The sequence below is a fragment of the Penaeus chinensis genome, chromosome 11 (assembly GCF_019202785.1).
Source record: "Penaeus chinensis breed Huanghai No. 1 chromosome 11, ASM1920278v2, whole genome shotgun sequence".
In the NCBI taxonomy this organism is placed as follows: Eukaryota; Metazoa; Arthropoda; class Malacostraca; order Decapoda; family Penaeidae; genus Penaeus; species Penaeus chinensis.
This window is the reverse complement of record NC_061829.1, coordinates 16907364-16907842: the sequence shown is the minus strand read 5'-3', so window position 1 is coordinate 16907842 and position 479 is coordinate 16907364.

Below are 479 nucleotides of genomic sequence, written 5' to 3'. Positions count from 1 at the left end.
TTGATTTTTTATCTATCCAATACAAATGCATTATATTATTTTGCCAACTGACTATAATCTTAGTGACATTATGATAAAAATATCTACCTTGGCAATACTATACATTTACTTATCTAACATTTTCCTGAGAACTCAAGAATGGGGGGAATCAGGCGAGATCACACATACTATGGACTCCTTGATTATGTATTTCCTCATGGCACCATTTTGTGCCCATATGCTTCATGCATAAATACAAAAAGAAAAGAAAAGAAAAGAAAGAAATATGCCCACTTCCTGTGTGGTCTTACATACAGTAGTTTTATTGCATATATATGAAAAGAAGGTAAAAAGTTTGTTACACATCAATTACACAGGAAAAACAATACTATGTTTACTGTAAGACACACTAAACAGTCAGGCCCATATTGCTATCAGTAAAATAGTCAGCAGTGCTAATATTAATCAAGTTTTACTACAAACCATTTTGATGTCAAAAT